Source organism: Cervus canadensis, chromosome 33 (assembly GCF_019320065.1).
Source record: "Cervus canadensis isolate Bull #8, Minnesota chromosome 33, ASM1932006v1, whole genome shotgun sequence".
NCBI lineage: Eukaryota > Metazoa > Chordata > Mammalia > Artiodactyla > Cervidae > Cervus > Cervus canadensis.
Window position 1 is genome coordinate 22,432,744 of NC_057418.1, and position 20,590 is coordinate 22,453,333.

General features: G+C 45.4%; 1 protein-coding gene and 3 pseudogenes across 2 annotated transcripts in view; all 4 read right to left on the reverse strand.

The window, feature by feature from the left end:
• The window catches only part of LOC122433870 (UL16-binding protein 1-like), a 154,008-nt gene that overhangs the window by 78,581 nt on the left and 54,837 nt on the right, over positions 1 to 20,590 (reverse strand). The window lies entirely within an intron of this gene.
• On the reverse strand, positions 2,322 to 4,088 carry LOC122433980 (annotated as a pseudogene).
• LOC122433981 lies at positions 4,309 to 5,085 on the reverse strand (annotated as a pseudogene).
• LOC122433982 lies at positions 6,275 to 6,934 on the reverse strand (annotated as a pseudogene).

Sequence of the window (20,590 nt, forward strand, 5' to 3'; positions counted from 1 at the left end):
CTGTAGAAAAATCTATCAACTCCTGTCTTAATCAATAACCATTATAGGCTGCTGCTGTCCCAATTCCTAGACAATATGAATGTGGGACCAAAGGGTAGAAGTGGGGATGCCCAGCCTCACCCTCGAGCCCCGTGTCACACTCTGGGAAACCCTGTTCCCGTCCCTCCTACGTTAGGTCCTGGGGGCCAGGTCTGGGGGTTTTGCTGGGTGAGTTATCAGACAAAGGGATAAGATGCCAGTTGAGAGAGGCCATGTTTAGATTCTCTTCAATAGATAGGAAGCTGCTGGAGGCCCTGGGCTTCTTGGGATCATGGAAAAATGGGTAATAAATGGTCTTGTAACCAAAAGGGCTCTAGGCGGCCTTAGTGGGGAAGACCCGGCCCCCCCTCCCCCCATGGCCTCTGTCTGCCTCTTGTTTGTAGTCAGTCAAGTCTCCTGTGAGTCTCAAAACAGTGTTTTAAGAGTTAAGGATTAGGAAACGTGAAGATGGAGAAACGAGAATACTCCTCAGGCTGGGAAACTGGTAACAATTTAGACTGTGACCAGCCACATAGCAGTGTCATGAAATTACCAGTTCCCTGAAAGATAACAAAAATCTGACACAAGTCTCAAGTTGTTTCTACAGGAAGCAGACCCCCAGCACATAAAAACTGCTGGCTGCAAGCACACAGACCCCCAGACCGGCTGAAACCATAAGCCTGGTGAGGCTCAGACGTCCGCCTTGTGCCAACAACCTGACTGCACGGGACGCTGACGCGCCCGCAGCAGCCCCTCCGCCCCCTTTTCTAACCGGGAAGCTTGGAGACGGTCTGAGGACGTTAGGTCACTATTTTCCCAGGGCTCCTGAACAAACCAACTTTTCCTTTTCCACCACTTGTTAACTCCACCAGGGGTAGGATCTCAGTCATAACCAGCTTCAATAAGCAACAGTGTGAGCTGTCTGGGAGGAGCTTTGACTCCAGGGAGGCACTGATCAGTGGCTAGGCATTGAGCGCCTTCCTCGGGATGCATATGTAATTTTTTTTTTAATAAATTGAATGCTTTAATTTTTTCAAGTGTTTTTAAAGATCCATTTTATACTTAAGCCAGCCTTGAAGATAAGCACAAAATCTGTTTACTTTTTTTTTTTTTTAATGCAACACAACTCGGGCACCCATTCTGTGCATGGCACTATTCTAGGTGCAGTAAAATGGATTCTTAACCTTAAAAACATGATTGCACCTTCTGGAATTGTGTTATCTCGAATGTAAAAATAAATAAAATCACTACTGTTTACTATTGACCTGCCCCCCAATCCACTGCTGGCTCTCAGAAATACTAGGATCTGCCAAATTTAAGATGTTCCACTGAATTCCACTCTTACTTTTCCCAAAGTAAGAAGGCAGAACTCCTCTTTATTAAAAAAAAAATTTAAAAAGGCAATTTTCCATGAAAGAGTAGTTTCTGTTTCTATTGTATTTTTCTCTTTTTTTTCTTCTAGCTTTTAAGTTTTTTCCCTTGAACACTGCCTTTCCCTGTACAAATCAACAGCATTTTTTCATTTTGCTTTTCCTAAGACAAAGTATTTCATCTTATAGACAAATAATTCCCAAGACTAGTGATCAGTATTTTTAAAAAAAGGAAGGAAAAGAAAGAAACTTAAGGGTTTCCCTGGTGGCTCAGCAGGTAATGACTCCACCTGCAATGCAGGAGACCCCAGTTCAATCCCTGGGTCAGAAAGATCCCCTGGAGAAGGGAGAGGCTACCCACTCCAGTAATCTTGAGCTTCCCTGGTACCTTAGATGGTAAAGAATCCACCTGCAATGTGGGAGACCTGGGTTCGATCCCTGGGTTGGGAAGATCCCCTGCAGAAGCGAAAGGCTACCCACTCCAGTATTCAACCCTGGAGAATTCCATGGACTGCATAGTCCATGGGGTCGCAAAGAGTTGGACACGACTGAGCAAGTAAGCAGGGCACATTCAAGGGTGAATCAACTACATTACTTTGAGGAAGTAAAAACTAAAAAACACGTGGCACTAAGCTAGTCCAAGTATTTGTGTTGATACAATCTTAAAAGCTATTTATTTTATAACATTGTTTAAAAATTTCTTGGTCAAAAAATTTATACCAACATTTTCAGTTCAACCTAATGAAAGTGATATCTAGAAAATATTCCACATCATTAAGTCTTAGAAAGTTTAGATGCTATGGCATTCCTAAGGCACAGAGTTCTGGAAGACAATGTGCTTCTGTGGTGCTGGGTGATGTATGTGTCTGCCTGGCTCCAATTGGGCCTCAGCAGGCACCTTCCTGCTGACGCTGGGGGACTGAGAAAGGAAAGTCAGACACAGGCCCCTAGGGCTGCATGGACCTCTGTGAGACATCGGGCCAGCTGCTGGAACTGGGCCTCTCCTCCGAATCTAAGTCCCAGCACAAGCCATCACAGCAAATGGTTCATCAGAACAGTTGATAGGCTGGGGTATTTGATAACCGTCTTTCATATTTCTGAAGAGTCGACATCCGTGTAGGGTATTTGACCCAGAGCCATGAGCTCCTACACTATCAGTCTGAAGGCCCACACATCACTAGCACAGGAGAACTAAAAAAAAATATTTTTCTAATATCTTTTTTTCTTGGGGGGGGCGGTGTACTGGGTCTTAGTTGTGGCACCTGGGATCTTTTTACAGCATGAAGACTCTTAGTTGCAACAGGCTGACTTCTTAGTTGTAGCATGTGGGATCCAGTTCCCCAACCAAGGATCGAACTGGGCCCCTTCTTTGGAGTGTGGAGTCTTAGAGACTGGATCACCAGGGAAGTCTGGAGAACTCATTCTTAACCAGACTTTCATGAGCCATCCATCGATCCCACGTTTTCATTGTCCCCCAGAGAGTGAGAGTCCATGGGGAACAAGACCCTGGAGAGGGGCTATCTGCACTCTTAACTTGAGGTTGTCATCAGTGGCAGAGCTCCTAGCAGCCCGGTCTTTGTGGAGGACTTCCCTTCTGACCAGATAGCTAATCCCACAGGCAATGAGAACAGACATGTGGACCAGGTCCTGTTGAGAACTGGCCTCTACTCACTTGTGCTGCCACAAAAACAATTTAAGATTCTCCCAACTCATGCAAGCCAATCCACCATGGACTTTTCTCCTTCTCTACATACATGGATAATAGGGAGATTTCTGTGATGAAGACTTCATAGCTTACAACTTCCAGTGATCATCACTGCCACCTGAATTCCAGAAGTTTGATTTTTTTTTTAATACAGAACAATAAATTTTTATTATCTTGAATGCTGGTTGATGCATAACCAAAAACAAGCTTAATCAGAGGAGGAGACAGAGGGAAACTTCAAATACTGAGGTGGATTTCTGGGCAGATTTAAAACTTTTAAGGGTTGTTCGTAGTGTCTTTTTTTAGATGTAGGGCTTTCCTTTTACTGGACAATTTTCACTTAACAGTTCTTACATTATGAAGTTCAACCAGAGTCTTTTGCCTATAAAGTGAAATGAAAAAAGAGAGCAAGAGAAACAGAAAATTCTCTAGTATATACTGATGTTTGAAAGAGTGTATATTTTTTGTACCTTCATGTACATTTTACAGTCTAGATTTGAAACTTTATGTTCAAGGTAACTAATTTTCTTGAAGTAAAGATTACAATAGCTTTAAAAGTGATCAAGATACATGTACAACAAAATCTCAGTTGTTCTTGGAAACACGTTTTAAGATATAGCACACATGACACATACTTCTTTTGGGACTAGATTATCCTCTGAGTACTGAAGAATACTTGGTAGATTTATTTTACACTAAAAATTTAGCCTTTGATAACCACAGCTTGGATAGATCACAAAGTTGAGTCTTTAAAGTTTTCTCAATATGCTTTCAGTCCAAATATCTCAAAGACATCTTATGTCCTAAAGTGGAATAATCAGTTATTTTTTCTCATATAATTATCATCAGTGGGCTCTTGTACTGGCAGTCTGTCTTGGTCGTATCTTATTCTTGCAAAGCCATTCCTTACAGTGAAACATGAAAGATTATCTTCCCCAATGAAAGGAAATTAATCTGAATAAACAACAGTCAAACCCATAAGTGTCTCTGGACATTCTTGAAAACAGGTTTAGGCAGTACTAAGATACTTTGCTTTAACAATTTTCCTCCTTTTTCATAACTGTGCAATCACTACCTTATTCTACTCTGCAAAAAAAAGAAAAAAAGAAAAAAATTTTTTTTGGAAGATCAAGCTTTTCATTGGTACAGAACTATTTGGAATAAACCCAAAAGACAGTGGAATGCTGGGTCTCTCCTCAAGAAGCTTCTCCTCTCTTAACAGCATTTAACTACTCTTTCAGTGATCTCATCACAGCCGAGTTCTTCCGTCAGACGATTGACAACCATAAGTGAAAAAAGTTCTCCGACAAAAGCCAACTGATCAAACGGGGTCTTCTCATAATGCATCTGAAACCCGCCATCCAGAGATGCTTCTCTGGTTCTGGAGGTTCTCAGAAACATCTTGTTGGCTTCTTCAAGGGTCGCTGATACTCTGTAGCCCTCACCGTTTAGCGGCTCCTCTTCCGGAGAGTTATAGTCATCGAATTTCTCGCCCTCGCCCTCGCCCTCGCTCTCGAAATCAGGGCGCGCGATCTGGCCTGGCTGCTCCCCAGGGCTGGGGCCCCTGTGGGGCCATTGGCTGGGCCACCTCCTCCTCCATGGGGTCTTCTTCCTCCAGCTGTGGCGGGGCACTGGCGGCGCGGGCGGGGTTCTGGATATCTCCCAGCACCCGCCGCCTACCTTCATACGCGGAAGGTCACTCTCACCAGGCATCGCAATCATCTGCAGGTCATTGCTCTCCTCATAGAGCTCCGACAGCTCGTTCATTTCAGACATAGTGCAAGCAGCTCAACCTCCCCGCAAGTCGTTCGTTTTCCACCCAGAAGCTTGATCTTTAACTGTTTCTCTTTATTTGGATCTTTTTCATCTACTAACACCCCATGAAAAATACACCCAAAAGTACATCTTTTAGAGTTATCCTCTCCCTGTATACGTGAAACGTGAACTTCCAGATGATCAAGCTGGTTTTAGAAAAGGCAGAGGAACCAGAGATCAAATTGCCAACATCTGCTGGATCATCAAAAAAAGCAAGAGAGTTCCAGAAAAACATCTATTTCTGCTTTATTGACTATGCCAAAGCCTTTGACTGTGTGGATCACAATAAACTGAGGAAAATTCTGAAAGAGATGGGAATACCAGACCACCTGACCTGCCTCTTGAGAAACCTGTATGCAGGTCAGGAAGCAACAGTTAGAACTGGACATGGAACAACACACTGGTTCCAAATAGGAAAAGGAGAACGTCAAGGCTGTATATTGTCACCCTGCTTATTTAACTTATATGCAAAGCACATCATGAGAAACGCTGGGCTGAAGGAAGCACAAGCTGGAATCAAGATTGCCGGGAGAAATATCAATAACCTCAGACATGCAGATGACACCACCCTTACAGCAGAAAGTGAAGAACTAAAGAGCCTCTTGATGAAAGTGAAAGAAGAGAGTGAAAAAGTTGGCTTAAAGCTCAACATTCAGAAAACTAAGATCATGGCATCCGGTCCCATCATTTCATGGGAAATAGATGGGGAAACAGTGGCTGACTTTATTTTTGGGGGCTCCAAAATCACTGAACTGAGGGTCAGAGATGGGATGACTGCAGCCATGAAATTAAAAGACACTTACTCTTGGAAAGAGTTATGAACCAACCTAGAACAGCATATTAAAGCCAGAAATTTACTTTAATCAATCAAGGTCCTCTAGTCAAGGCTAATGGTTTTTCCAGTGGCCATGTATGGATGTGAGAGTTGAACTATAACCAAAGCTGAGCACTGAAAATTGTGCTTTTTGAACTATGTTGTTGGAGAAGACTCTTGAGAGTCCCCCCTGGGACGTACAAGGAAGATCAAAGTCCATCCTAAAGGAGACCAGTCCTGGGTGTTCATTGGAAGGACTGATGCTGAAGCTGAAACTCCAATACTTTGGCCACCTGATGCGAAGAACTGACTCATTTGAAAAGACCCTGATGCTGGGAAAGGTTGAAGGTGGGAGGAGAAGGGGACGGCAGAGGATGAGATGGTTGGATGGCATCACTGACTCAATGGACTGGGTTTGGGTGGACTCTGGGAGTTGGTGATGGACAGGGAGGCATGGCGTGCTGCGGTTCATGGGGTTGCAAAGAGTCCGACAGGACTGAGTGACTGAACTGGTAAAAACTGATCTCCCTGGATCTCTCAGTATACTTCACCTTAGCTTTGTCTCCAAAAAGTGACACTTCTCAACTCCTACGCCTCCATCCCAAGGGTAAAATAATTGGAGAGGGAAGGTGCACTGTCGGGTGTGTCGCCTCTCAGATACTGAGTCATCTGCAACATGTTTGGGACATGTTGGGAACTACTGTGCACTGATGCTGCCATCCAGTTCAATCATTTCCATACTATGAAGGTGCAAAACAGCTAATACTATTACTGCAAAATATTACTGCAGAGTAAATGCCGGCGCTGATATAAAACACACATGTAGAAGGGGTTGGAGCTGCATGAACAGGATCATAGATGGTTCTGCTAGTGATTCTGTACAAAACTGAACTTTTTACTTCTTCAAATTTTTTGTGGCACATTTTTCGTCGTTTCAACTTTAGGACCGTAAAGCTTTTTCAAGACTACTGTCAAGTGGATCTGCATTGGAAGATTAGAAGATTCTTATAACCTCAGAATCTACTTTGCCAGAAGAGGAAAACTCAGTCCGAAACACTGATACAATGCGTGGCAACTGCCCCCAAATAGAAATATTGAAGAGGGAATTCCCATGAAATTGTTTACTTGGAAACCTGTTTTATGTTCAAACTCTGACTTTGGAAGCCCAATGAAGGGCAGGAAATTTGTCTCGCTGGGTACTAACAGGTTAAAGGATTAGTGTTAGTCGCTCAGTCGTGTCTGACTCTGTGACCCCACGGACTGTAGCCCGCCAGGCTCCTCTGTCTATGGGATTCTCCAGGCAAGAAGACGGGTAGGTTGCCCTTCCCTTCTCCAGGGGATCTACCCAACTCAGGAATCGAACCTGGGCGTCCTGCATCGCAGGCAGATTCTTTACCGGAATAAAGTCATTTCTCACAAATGAAGTTATGCATCAAGACCGAAGAACCAACACACCCGGTTCTCGCTCAGGTAGAGGTTCCTGCTGACCTCCCTCCCCCTGCCCCTTCCCCCCACCACCTCCCCCGGCCCCCGGCTGCTGGTGGCAGGGCGCGGGGAGCTGGGGCCGGGTGGCGGGGGCGACGTGCGGGGCGTCGCAGCTCAGTCTCAGATTCCAGAAGACCTCCGGTTAAGGTAGGAGGTCCTCGCTCCTACTACTGGAGGGACATATGCCTAACGAAATCTTAATTCCTTTACAGTCTCTTGTTTCTTGTTTCCTCAAATCCCCTGCAAACAGGCGGGTGGCAGTGGGTGCAACTGAGGGTCTCCGGAGAGGTTACTCCTCAGTATGTCCCAAAGGCACTCTCTGCTGAGCCCCAGTAGCTGTTACCCAAGCTGGTTGGGGGTTCTTCTGTCCTTAATCTTTGTGCTAAGGAGCAGGCCATTGAAAACTGTGAGCACAGGTCAGGTATTTAGCAGATTTCTGGCAGGCTATGAAGGGGATTTTCCCACTTTTTTCCCTCCTGTCCTTCAGCTTTCTCTCCTGGGACTCGAGTCCAGCCAAAACCTATGAAGCTCAGGCTCTGATGTCTCATTGCAAAAATTCAGTGAGAGATACAGCGATAGGTAAGAGGTGGATTTGTTAGGATTCAGAGAGAAGCACCCTCTGCAGGGTGTGGGCTATTGCAGAGGGCTCTGGCCATGGAATGTGGCCTGGCTAGGTTTTGTGAGTGGGATGAATTCATATGCTAATGAGCAGGAGGATCATCCCAACCGTTGCCTCCATCTTTTGGCAATGCCTCCAGTTCAGTTCACTGTCCTGCCACCACTGGGTGTGTCATTTAGCTTACAGATTGGGGATTAAGGTTTACTTGAATCTGACTTTTCATCTCGGACCCAATTGATTTTAATTGGTTTACGTTATGCCCTTGTGCAAGAGTATTGGAGTGGGCTGCCATTTCCTTCTCCAGGAGATCTTCCCGACCCAGGGATCGAACCCAGGTCTCCAGCATTGCAGACAGACACTTTTACCGTATGAGCCACCAGGGAAGCCCATTCTTTCAAAAGTTGTGCCCTGCCCCCTTCCCTCCTGTTTCACGCTTCTTTCCTGAACCCTGTCCAGGCCCACAATGTTGCCTCTACAATCTTTTGGAGGGACAACCAGAAAATAGCTGGCCCTTGGGAGGGAAATACTGTACAATATCCAACCCCTCTAGATATTCGGGCCTTCATCTTCCATGTTTCCTACAACATGTGCAACATTAGCATCGCTCAGTGGACCTGCTAGGTCGGGTGACGGGCACACAATGCCTGGTAGAAGTCCATCTGTTGGCATCTCTTCAAAGATGATTGGGCTTCCAGGGATAATGTTTGCCACTTTGGGAGTTAGCCCTGCAGGTCGTTTGGGCCCAAACCCTCACCACCCTTCTCCTAAAGTTACAAACATACCCCCGGGTCAAATTTCCATTCCACTTTTATGGAACATCTGGTCTGTTGCCTTTTTTTTTTTTTCTCAGAAGAATATTTATCAATGCATGAAATAAAATACATAGGGTTACAAAGGAAACCAATTATATTGAAATATAGTTCTTAACTCCGGACAGTCACTGGAGAATGAGTCCCTTGAGTGCATGGACTGAGCAAGCCTTCATCTCTGTACTGAGAGTGCCAAGCACAAAGCCTGGCACATATAGATGGCTACTGAAAGCTCAGCCTGAGGAATGAGTCATTGCAACTGCTTGTGCACATACCAGTGGCTTGCATGTGTCTCACCCCATCTGAGATCATTTAGACCAGGGCTATGAGGAAACCCACACTCAACAACGGGTACATAGCATTGAGCAATAATGACAGGCTATTGGAAGACCAGGAAAACAACAAAGCTCATGTATTTCCACCAGGTGGAATATTCAGAGTGAAAGTAAACAGGCTCTGTCTTTAGGAGGTGATCTCTTGACTTAGGAAGCATGATGCTCACACTACTTTAAAACAGTACCAACATCTCTGAAACAAGAAATAAAAGAACCTGAGCTAGCATGTAGGTGTTCTCTACGGCTCCTCCTCTGTCCAGAGTTAAGCCTGTTGTCTCTGGGAAAGAGAAAAGTGTCCTTAAAAGCCACAATAGGGATGACATGTGCCTTTCTAGGTTCAAGTAGTAGTTTTAGACTTAGGCAGAAATTTTGTTTTTGTTTATGTGGAGCAACATTGCCTACAAGGGGCAAGGTCCTGACTGTAAGAGTTAGTAATTGGCTTAAGAACAAATTTGTTAAGAGGAAACAGACCAAACAGATGTTGCTCCACCCAGACTATTATTAACATTCCTTAATTCTCCTAACAGGGCCAGATAACCCATTCCTTTGTCATTACTTCTGTTATTACCTAAGGTGGGTCTATGACAACGAAATGCTTACCTGTGGATGCACCCTAACCTGCTCTTATGGAGGACTAGGGGAGGAAATCAGCGACTTACAATCACTTACAGCAGTAAGAGGATAAGATTTATGACTGTTTCACCAGGTTCCCAGTCTTAGGGCACAGGCTTGGATTGTTTTACATCCGGGTATCTATTCCCATCTGTGGTGAACAACCTGGCAATGAGTTAAAATTACAACCCCTTAATCCTACCCAGCACTGGTCATCCTCGAGCTCTTGGGGATGCCTAACTCCAGACGGGAGTCCCAGGAGGTCACCTGCCTAGGAATCTGGTCCTCAAAAAGTTGTCATGCCTCAACCTGCTTGGGGATCCGCCAGCCCAGGGGTCCCAGGAGGTCGTCACGCCTCGGCCTGCCCAGGGACACAATCCCTGGGAGGCCGTCAGGCTTCGACCTGCCCGGGGATTCGATCTCCCCGGACAGGAGGCTGTCATGCCTCAGCCTGCCAGGGGATCTGCACCCTGACCCAGGGACACCTGGCTCTCAGGTTCCAACAGTACTGGGGAGGGTAGGCTTCAGAAAGACTCACCCCTGAGGACGTCCACCCATGGCAATTGAAGGAAGCCTATTAACTTGTGGGACTGTGCCCAGTCTCAGCAATAACTCAGGAGCCCAATGAGACCCCATTGCCTTTCTGGAAAGGCTAAAAGAGGCCCTCCAAAAGTTTACCAATCTGGACTTAGACTCTTACGAGGGACAGGTGATTTTAAAGAACAAATTCCTGTCCCATTGTGCATCAGATATCAGAATAAAGTTACAATAGCTACAACAGCAGTGTGAGGCTGTCACGGCTAACGCCATGGCAGGCAGCCTAGATTAGGAGTAGGCCTGGTTTCCCGGGGTAATATAATTATCAGGCCTCCTGGAGCCAGCCAATCAACATATGCCTAGCCAGAAAAAAGGGAACCTATCAGGGGAAAGCTGAAAGCCCCACGTTGGGCCAACAAAAATTACCTTACCACTGTGTAACCAATCAGCTTACACCAACTACCCACTGTGTAACCAATCCGATTGCGCCAACTACCTGCTGCTTATTTTGCCCTAATAAATACCCGAGAGAACTGGGGCTCGGGGCCTTTCATCCTCACACACCTGGTGAGGGCGGGAGGCCCTGGCTCGAGTCAGTAATAAATTCCCCTATTGCGAGTTGCATTGTTTCGAGGAGTCTTCTTTCCCGACCGGGGACTCGGACTACGAGCAGAACAGCAGGACCCTGCTTCCTCTTTAGATGAGATGGTCCAGATGGCCACCGATACCTTTTATAACAGAGAACAGAAGAAGGAGGCCAAGGCCCAGGAGAGGGAGAGAAGGAAACCAACAAGGCATGCCCAGATGATGGCCGCCCTCCAGGGAATCCCTATGGCACACCCTGAGTCCTTGAAGGACAAGGCATGAGGCAAATGTCTAATCTGTAGACGGGCGGGGCATTGGGCCAAAGAGGGTTCAAACCGTGACAAGTCTCCTAAAACGGCTTGCTACAAATGCCATCAACTGGGACATTGGGTGGCACTCTACCCTGGGGACCCAAAAGCCTCAAAGTCAAGTGACAAGCCTTCCCTCAGGATGGTTCAACAGGACTGAAGTGGGCACACTCCAGCCAGCCCGCCTGTCACAGATAACCATCATGGGGCTGGAGCCAAGGGTGCGACTGGATGGGGCAGGTAGGTTCAAGAATTTCTTGGTTGACACAGGGGATACCTAGTCTGTCTTGATTTCCTACTCTGGAGCCTTCTCCCAAACCTGTACCATTTTGGGTGCTACAAGAAAAACAACTACTAAAAGATTCACCCGAGCACTTCTTTGTTGCTGGGTTGGACAAATATTTTCCCACCAGCTTCTGGCCATCCCTGAGTGTCCTACTCCCTTATTGGGAAGAGACATACTCACTAAACTGGGGATCACCCTGGTGATGAGAAGCTTTCCAGCCCCCAGAGCCCTACAGCTCCTGGTTACTATTGAAGAACCCATTACACCTTCTCCAATAGAGAGGACCAAAAACTATGGGAGGACAAAATTAACCGCCAGGTATGGCAGCAGGGGACTCCTGGATGAGCCCACCAAGCTGGACTGGTCATCATTGTCCTCCGAGATCCCACTCGGTTTCCTAACTGGAAACAATATCGCCTCAAAAGAAAGGCATGGGAAGGACAACAGGCTTTAATAAATAAATTCCTTGCTTGTGGGCTATTTGTCCCCACCAATTTGCCATGTAACACCCCAATCCTCTCAGTAAAGAAAAAGGACAGAACCTGGCGAATGGTTCAAGATCTCCAGATCATAAATGAAGCTGTAGTTCCCCTCCATCCCACAGTACCCAATCCCTATTGTAATCTTGGGAGAAATCCCACCCAGTGCCAAGTGGTTTACAGTCTTGGATCTCAAAGATGCATTTTTTTTGCATACAACTGGCTAAAGAATCCCAATATATTTTTGACTTTGAGTGGGAGGCCCCAGGAGAAAAGCACCAACAGATGACTTGGACAGTATTACCTCAGGGGTTCAGAGATAGCTCCCACCTGTTTGGACAGGCCCTTAGCTGAGATCTCCTAGATCTGGACTTGGGACCTAATGGGAAATATTATAATATGTAGATGACCTACTAATCTGCTCCCCAGATGAGAAAAATACCCAACAACCTGCAATCCAGGTTCTAAACTTTTTGGCAGAGAGGGGATATAAAGTCTTGTGTGCTAAGGCACAGATGGTCGAGACAAAGGTCACTTACCTGGGAGTTCAGATTACACATGGGTCTAGGAGGCTGTCCTCTGATCGGGTACAAGGAATCCTCCAGTTGCCCTTCCCCACGACTCTAAAACAATTGCAAGTTTCCCTGGGGTTGACTGGGTATTGTAGAATCTGGATACCCAGCCATGGTCTAGTTGCCCAACCCTTACATAAAAGCTTAAAGGAACGGGATGATTCAATCCCACTAGTGTGGGAAACTCCTCAAAAGAAGGCAGAGGCTACACTAAAACAGGCCTTAGCTCAAGCACCTGGCTTGAGGTTGCCAGACCCAGAAAAAGCATTCCAACTTTATGTCCACGAAAGAGAGGGAATAGCCTCTCTTTGAGTGTTAACTCAAAGGTTGGGATCTGAGCCCCAGCCTGGAGCTTATATATCCAAGAGGCTCAACCCAACTGCCCAAGGCTGGCCCCCTGCCTTCGAAATCTTGCATCTATTGCAATCCTGATCGAAGATCCTTTAAAACTGTCCTTTAGGGGTAAACTAACTATTTTTACCAGCCACCAAGTAAAACAACTCCTAAATGGGAGAGACCATTTATGGATGTCTGATCAAAGAATCCTCAGATATCAAGTAGTGCTGATGGAAAATCCAGGCCTCACTATATCCCCTTGTGAGGTTCTTAACCCAGCCACCCTCCTGCCTACCCGCGAGGGCTCTCTCCCCTTTCACTCTTGTCTAGAAACCTTGGCCCACTGGACAAAACCCCGAGAGGGATTGTTGGAAGACCCTCTGACCAATCCTGAGGAAATCTGGTACACTGATGGATGCAGCTTTGTCTTGGATGGAAAAAGAAGAGCTGGGTATGCAGTAGTCTCCAATTTTGAGACCATAGAGGCTAAGTCTCTGCCACCTGGTACTTCAGCCCAATTAGCTGAGCTCATAGCCCTGACTCAAGCTTTTGAGTTGGGAAAAGGAAAAAGAATAGCCATTTACAGTGACTCCAAGTATACCTTTCTGGGGCTACATGCACATGCTACTATTTGGAAAGAAGGGCCACTTGACCACCCGAGGGTCCCCAATCAAACATGGTGATCAAATTCTTAGATTCTTGGAGGCAGTCCATCTGCCCACTGAGGTTTCAGTCTCCCACAGTAAAGGATACCAAAAAGGGAGCACGGAAGTGGCATGAGGGAGCCAAGCAGCTGGTCAGGCAGCTAAGACAGTAGCATTACAGAACAATGACCTAATAGGGGTTGCCACCCTAGTTTCACAAACAAATTTGCCAGAAGCTCCTTCATATACTGAAGGTGAGACTATTAAAGCTAAGAGTGAAGGTTTTTCAAGAAGATCATATGGGGTGATTCCAAAAGGAGGGACTCCTTTTTCTGCCTGGGAACCTCCAATGGAAGTTAGTTAACTCCTTACATGCCACCACTCATTTAGGGGCAAAGGCCCTCCAAAGATCACTAGAAAGGTCCTTCAGAGGAATAGGCCTCCAAGCAACTATAAGGCACGTGGTCTCCTCTTGTCCCACTTGCCAATTAAACAACCCCCAAGGAGCTCGAAAACCCCAGCTGGCCCAGCCAACCCAAAAGAGAACCCAGAAGAGAACTGGCAGATGGACTTTACCCAGATGCCAGTTTCCCAAGTGTATAAATACCTATTAGTCGTGATAGATATATTCACAGGATGGATTGAAGGCTTTTCCACCCAGACTGAGAAGGCTGAGGAGGTGGTAAAAAAAACTGCTCCATGAAATAATTCCAAGATTTAGTCTGCCCAGGTCATTACAAAGTGACAATGGGACATCATTTACTTCTAAGGTCACCCAAGGGGTCTCTAAAGCATTGGGCATTACTTATTATCTCCATTGTGCCTGGAGGCTTCAGTCTTCAGGAAAAGTAGAAATAGCCAACCAATTATTAAAATCAGCGATAAAAAAGATAACCCAGGAGGCTTCCCTGGGATGGAAGGAGGCTTTACCAATAGCTCTCCTCCACACCCCTGTTGCCCCTAAGGAACAGGTTGGTCTTAGTCTTTATCAGATGCTATATGGAAGACCTTTTGTTTATGTCAATGACCTCTTCCTAGATCCAGAGGCTCAGACCCTCCAGTCTTATACCATGGCCACTGGGCAATTCCAGCAAGATATACACTTGTGGGGTGTGAACCAGGACCCAAAAGATTCTAAGGAGTCACTACTGCATGCTCCAGGGACTCAAGTCCTAATTAAAGTCTGGAAAGATGGGTCCCCAAAGGCTCAACTCCAGCCCACATGGAAGGGCCCCTACCCTGTAATACTTTCTACCCCCACAGCAGTCAAGGTGCCAGGACATGACTCCTGGATTCACTACTCATGAGTCAAGCTGTGGAAGAAAACAGAAGAGGACACTTAATACACCTGTGAGCCTCTGGGAGATCTCAGATACCTATTCAGAACTACAGATGAGTGCCATTCTGATGAACACCCCCAGAATCTAGTTTCTGGGGATAAGATTTCTCAGCTCAGCTCTAAAGAGCCAACACATCTTGGCAGGGGGGGTACTCCAAAACAGACAGGAGATAGATCTTCTGACCCCTGAACAGGGAGGAACTTGAGCCATCCTGGCGATGGGAATCTGGAATTGGCTAATGCCACTACTAGTCCTTGTTATGCCATATTGATGCTGCTTATGATTGTTCCATGTATTATCAATTGTCTAACCTGCTTTGTCTCTGCCACCAGGTCAACAAGCTACAACATGCAGTGCCAGTTCAACAAAGATATATAAAACTACAGCCAACCACGAAAAATCTCACTCACCCTTAGGTGGACACCGCTATAAGGACTCTGAGGCCTGAGACTAACAAGAGGGGGAGGCCCAATACCCCTTGCTATCCCAGTTCAGCAGGAAGTAGCCAGAAAGATCTTGACACCCCTATTCCCAAAGAATTGGGCCTCCCATCTCTTGAGGGGGGAATGTTAGGTAGTTAGAATAGGAAACAGGAGTCCAGAATGGCAGTGGTTAAAAGACAAGGAAGGGAAAAGCCCATGAAAATAGAACAAAGGAAGGTCCAAGGACTGGAGTGAGGACCTCAGGTGGGACAAACAGCACTCCTGGCTAGCCCAATTTACATAGGCAGGCCCAGAGGGAGGAAAAAAACATATAAAAAGAGGAGCCAAAGGGCCCCGGGGGGGGGGGGGTCTCTCTCTCCCCCATGCATGTGCACTCGTTCTCTCTCTCTCTCTCCTCTTTGTGTCTTTGGGTCAGCATGCCCTCACGCCTCAAGGATGTCTTTTCCTGCTATTTTTAAAATAAAATTGAGCTGTAACACAGAGCTGTAACACTGATCTAAGAGCTATAACACGGTCTGTCCAAGACCCAAGAGCTATAACACGGTCTGTCCGAGAGCTATGGCATGCCGAGGGCTCTAACATCCGTCGCTTCAAATTTTTGTTGAGATGAGACAGAACTGAGGAGAATACACTCGCCTGACAGGAGGAAAGGACCCACAGGCATCCCTTCCATATCCCTGTGACAGCAAGTGTGTCCCTCTGTAGGGCTTGGCTTGACAGAGCAAGGACTGTCCCTGCTCAGCCCTGTCCATCACCAGTCAAAAGAGCACCCTTTGCTGGATTGAGGAGGGCGAGGAAGATGCAGGGAGATGGAAAGCTTGTGGAGGCCGCCCCTGAGGAAGAAGGATTACAGAGGGGCGAGGAGCACAGAATCCAAAGCTGGATACCATAGGAAATCAAGGGACCTGGAAAACCAGGAGTGCCCGTCGTGATCTGCACTCCTCAACCCAGTACTCATTAGGTCAGGTGGGCTCAGCGGTCATCAGATACACCCTCTCCTCACACCTTCGGCTTCACGAATCATCTCTCATGGCCCCTTAGACCAGGAAGGCACTCCACAGCACACCCATGCTCCTAGCACATCCACTGTGCCCCAAAATCACAGCCAGGACTCTTCAAAGACAGGCTGAGGAATCCCTCAGCAGGTTCACTAAGGGTGAGGCACCCATTTCTGGGACCCCATATACCCTAAATCTGAGGACGGTAAGCTAGGACAGTGGCACACCTGTCCCCCGCATTGATTGGCCTGTTGTCTTTAGCTGCTTTGGCTCTACAAAGGTGGAGGTGAGTCCCTGAGACAGAGACTGATACCAAATGGCCTGCAGGGAAAAGTTTTCAGAGTCCTGCTTCAGTCAAGTACCACTGGGATGTTTGTGTCCCCAGCGGGTAACTATATGGATCTGGGGCCAGAGGGTAGAAGTGGGGTGCCCATCCTCACCCTCACGGCCCAAGCCCCACTTTGGGAAACTGTACGCCCACTCCTCCTACTTCAGGAACCGAGGGCTTTACTGGGGTTTGTCCGCAGGTAAAAGGGTAACATGCCAGTGTTTGGGGAAGTGAGCGCTAGCTCCCTTTGGTCAGCGGTTTCCCTCTGGCAAGTTCAAGAGTAAAAGAGGTGTCTCATGACTTTAACAAGTGAGGGGGAGGGGTGTCTCTATGCACGTGGAGCATTCACTTGCTCACTTGCTTTTCAAAGTATTTTCCGTCTTCTCATGGTTCTTCAGGGAACCACAGGGAGAAACTGCCTTACCCTGCCCTGCCCAACTCAGGGGCTCCCACTTTCTAAGGGGGTGCAGAGGCCTGCTGGCAGCAGCATTTCCTACCATGCCCTCTTCCCTGTGCTCTACCTCTCCTCCACACAGTACTTTTTTTTTTTTTTTTGCCAGGTTTTAAATCTTATCTGGCCTTGCCTTGACCAGAGGACGGCATCAAACCACAGGAGAATTTACAAGGAGGAAGAGCCTGCAGAGAGAAATGAGTCAGCAAGAAACTTCTGGGGCTCCTCCTCCTAGTCCTGGGTCTTAATGGCTGCCCAGTCGGAAACTCTAAGGAAATGGCTTCTATTAGTGGTCTAGTGAGGTGTGGGGTCAGGGGAGCACAAAGCTGATTCCTCCCAGGGCCCCAGGCCAAGGGCCCAGCTGGTCCACACTTTGATCTCAGACTGGGGAGAACCAGAGCAGCGAAACTCGAGTCACCTCAGACTTCTGTCCTGCAGACAAGAAGTGTGTGAAAATAGTGAGTTTGATTTGAGCAGTTGAGTCTGTCATCTGTTATGGCAGAAATAGAAAACTAATACACACACCCTTCCCATTTAAATGAAACTTTGTCTGGATATAAAACTGTAGGCCTAAAACTCTTTTCCTTGAAGATTTTGGCGATAGAGCTCCTAGGGGCTTCCCAGGTGGCTCAGTGGTAAAAAAAAAAAAAAAAAAACTGCCTGCCAATGCAGGAGACCTGGGTTCCATTCCTGGTTTGGGAAGATCCTCTGGAGAAGGAAATGGCAGCCCAGTCCAGTAGTCTTGCCTTGAGAACTCCATGGACAGAGGAGCCTGGAGGGCTACAGTCTATGGGGTCGCGAAGAGTCAGACAGGACTGACGCAACTTAGCATGCACGCACACACAGGCAGTCATTTACTCCTAGTGGAGGTGGGGAAGGTTTAAAAAACTTTTTCAAACAACAGGTCAATAGATGTGCTCATAGGTGGGGCAAGTTCATTGTTTCTTTTGTTCCACTATTATTAGTCTTCTCTCCATCTTTAATGTAAATCAGTTACTGAGACATAATTTACAGATGGTTATAATTGAGATATAATTTATAGAAAGTTATTGAGATATAGTTTATAGAGTGCCTTCCTTTTGAATTAAGCAGCTTAAAGTCCTTTATCTTTGAGAGTATATTAGAAACATGTAGGCATTTGGCAAAATTATAAGACATGTTCCCAGGCTGTGGAAGTAAGAACAGATGAATGATATTACTTCAGCCATGAATCATCATACCAACCTGTAAATTCTGTGGAGAATCATATTTCCAAGCAGTCCTATTTTCAAGTTTGCAGAAGTGAAAAAACTAATGATTTTTCTCAGTGAAGCCCTTGATCTTTTAGACAAAGTGAATGCCAGAACTAGAAGTCACTTCCACTTACTATGATGTTTATAGTTTATGAGCTTCATAAAATTAGTCCATATAATACTATATTTGTTACAAGTATGATAGATATTTTAATGAACTGCCCACTCACTTTTAGTCGCTGGAAACACTTATGTTGATTATAGACTTTAAAATATATGGACTTCCCTGGTGGTCCAGTGGTTAAGATTCCGTGCTTCCATTGCAGGGGCATGGGTTCCATCCTTGGTGAGGGAAGTTCTGCATGCTGCATGGTGTGGGCCCCCACCCCCTAAAAAAAGCCACAGCCATTGGTGACAACATGGATGGACCTAGAAAGTGAAAGTGAAATTCGCTAAGTCGTGTCTGACTCTTTGTGACCCCATGAACCATACAGTCCATGGAATTCTCCAGGCCAGAATATTGGAGTATGTAGGCTTTCCCTTCTCCAGGGGATCTTCCCAACCCAGGGATTGAACCCAGGTCTCCCGCATTGCAGGTGGATTCTTTACCAGCTGAGCCATCAGGGTAGTCCAAGAATACTGGAGTGGGTAGCCTATCCCTTCTCCAGTGAATCTTCCTGACCCGGGACTCGAAGTGGGGTCTCCTGTATTGCAGATGGATTCTTTACCAATTGAACTATCAGGGAAGCTAAGTGGAATAAGTCAGACAGAGAAAGACAAATATTGTATGCCTTTGCATGTGAAATCTAAAAAACAAAACAAATGAACAGAGTCATAGATATAAAAAACAAACAAGTGGTTGTCACAGTGGGTGGAGGGTAAAAGAAGTAGGGGATGGAGATTAGGAGGAACAGACCAGCAGTTACACAATAAATGAGTCAAGGGTATGAAAAGTACAGTGTGGTGAACATAGTAGAGTTTAACATCTTTGCATGGTGACAGAAGGTAGCTCGACTTACTGACTTATGGTGATCATTTTGAAATATATAGAAATATTTAATCACTATGCTGCACACCAGGAACTAACATAGTGTTTATATGTCAGTTATATTTCAAAAACTAAAAACAACCTCATAAAAAGAGATTAGGTTTGTGTTTACCAGAGGAGGGGTGGGGGTGGAAGTGGTGGGAGAGGGGGAATTGAATGAAGTTAGCCAAAAGGTACAAATTTCCAGTTATAAGGTAAATAATTACTAGGGGTGTAATATACAGTATAGTAAATAAAATTAACACTGCTGTATGTGTGATATATCTCATCAGAGGACGAGATGGTTGGATGGCATCACTGACTCAGTGGACCTGAACTTGAACAAACTTCGGGAGATAGTGAAGGACAGGGAGGCCTGGTGGGCTGCAGTACATGGGATCTCAAAGAGTCAGACACGACTTAGCGACTGATCAGCAACGTTATATGTTAAATTTTTTAAGTGAGTAAATCTTAAGAGTTCTTATCACAAGTAAAAAACATTTTTTTCTTTTTATCTAAATGGAGTGATGGATATTTACAAAACCTGTGGTAATCATTTTATGGTGTATATAAGTCAAAGCATTATCCTGTATACTTTAAACTTATATGTTTCTGTATGTCAATTATATCTCAAAAATGGAAAAAAATAGATCAAGTTACTAAAAAAAAACAAAAAAAAATTTAAAAAGTCACGTTGTAGAATACAGCACCGTTTAAAAATTGAACTCGACCAAATTAAATCAGATACACTAGATAGTTTGAGGACTCTCAGGGAAGCTTAATGAATAGTTTGAAATAGTTTAAAATACATTTTTAGAATATATCTAAACAGGGTGAATTATAGTAACACTTTGCTGTTGAGGAGAAATCATTAGTTTGGGATTTAACACAGTTGCACCATAGGAAAAGATGAATTGGGAGAATTGTGCCTTTATGAATATAAGTGAGCAGTGAAAATCCATATTACAGTTACTTCATCAGATGGTTAGACATTTCCTTGCAATATGAGAATTTTTTTTTAACCTTGAAACTACATAATTAACTGTCAGTTTTAGCTAACAGATACCATGTGATATAGTAGCAAAAGAGTGAGAAAAGCACATTATTTTTTCTGCTACAGTCAGTTTCAGATCATCTTCTACAAAACATTTTGGCTAAAGCCCATCTTCCCCATGATGAACTAACAAATAAGGAATAAGGAATAGCAAGAAAGATGAACAATATTTAAACCTCTGATTTCTACATTAATGGATGAAAATTGTCGATGGAAGAAGGTAATATTTATCTGGGGGGAAAAGGCATAAAATGGAAAGCTAGTAACATATGCTTTTCATGAACATGCTTTGCCTTATTAGCAGGTGTGTGCTAAACACGTAATTGCACTTATATTAATATCAAATCAGATAGTAATTTTGTTTTCCATTTTTTCTGATTTTTTTTGT